The sequence below is a fragment of the Mus caroli genome, unplaced genomic scaffold, assembly GCF_978045245.1.
Source record: "Mus caroli unplaced genomic scaffold, Mus_caroli_1 scaffold_10, whole genome shotgun sequence".
Classification (NCBI taxonomy): domain Eukaryota; kingdom Metazoa; phylum Chordata; class Mammalia; order Rodentia; family Muridae; genus Mus; species Mus caroli.
In genome coordinates this window covers 74,825,745-74,826,952 of record NW_028227265.1, presented here as the reverse complement: position 1 = coordinate 74,826,952, position 1,208 = coordinate 74,825,745, and positions in this window count along the sequence as shown.

The following is a 1,208-nucleotide window of genomic DNA, read 5'->3' as shown; positions in this document are numbered from 1 at the left end:
TAGCCCCCTCTGTTGGTAGATGGCCCCATGGATATGGGCTGTAGCGAGAAAGCATAGCGGCTGTCAGTGTAAACGTTGGTCGCCTTACCTTCAGCCAACCGCAGGGCTTGGGTTAGTGCCAGGAGTTCAGCCTTCTGAGCCGAAGTTCCTTCTGCCAGAATGTCAGAGCAGTGATGAGTAGGTGAAGACTCAGCAGGTTAGCAGGGGAAGCGAAGGTCACTTGTTCTGTCAACAAAAAGCTCTGATAATGTGTCCATCAGTCAGGGGAACGATTGGATCATGTGCCAAGTTTTGTCTCAGAGTCAATTTATCTGCGTCCTTGACCAGAAGCCACTATGTGCAGACAAGCAGGCCATCTTACAGTCACCAGGTCTAATTTTTACAAGTATGCCACCGGTCTTTTCTAGGGTCCCAATTTTTGAGTAAGAACCTCTTTGGCAATACCTTTGTTCTCAGTCACATCTAGGAGTCCCAAAGTTGGGGACAACATTAGGGCAATCTCAATAGCATCTAAGGCCATCCAAGGTTGTTCTTTATTTTTTTATACGAAGGGCTGTTTATCTTTTTGATTCAGCAAAACCTGGAATCCACAGTCTGCAAAGGCCCGCAGTGTCCAGGAACTTTTTAAACTTGCTTTGCATTGGTCAGTGGAGGAATATGAAACACAGTCTCTTTTTAGCTGCTTCAACAGGTAGGCCACCGGTCTCTTTTAAGGACTCAGCTTCTGTGTTAGCACCCCTTCTGCTATCTCTTTACTTTTAGCCACGAACAGGTGAAGGGTTTGGTCATGAGGGGGGGGCTCCTCTTCTTTTTGTTAGGACAGTCTCTCACCCAGTGCTCTTCTTTTTTAACCGTAAACACTCTGATCTTTAGCCAAAAGCTTTCTTTTGTTGCCAGGTACTAAGTTTTCTAGTTTCCCTGACTTTTGTGGCCAGCATTTCATTTTTCTTATCTTTTTTTTAAAAAAAATTTTCTGGCTCTCTATTTTTTACAGATCATTTTTAAGTGCTAGCATTATTAGCAAGTGTAGTCTTTGTCATTTATCTCTCTTTGCTCCTGTTTTCTAACTGTAATAGAGATCTCATATAATGTCTCTCTCTCTCTATATATATATATATACCTTTTTGTTCCTCTTCCTTGTCTTTGCTTACTTTGAATGTTATCTAATTATTACATCTATATTTTGTCACTTAACTTTTCTCATAGTT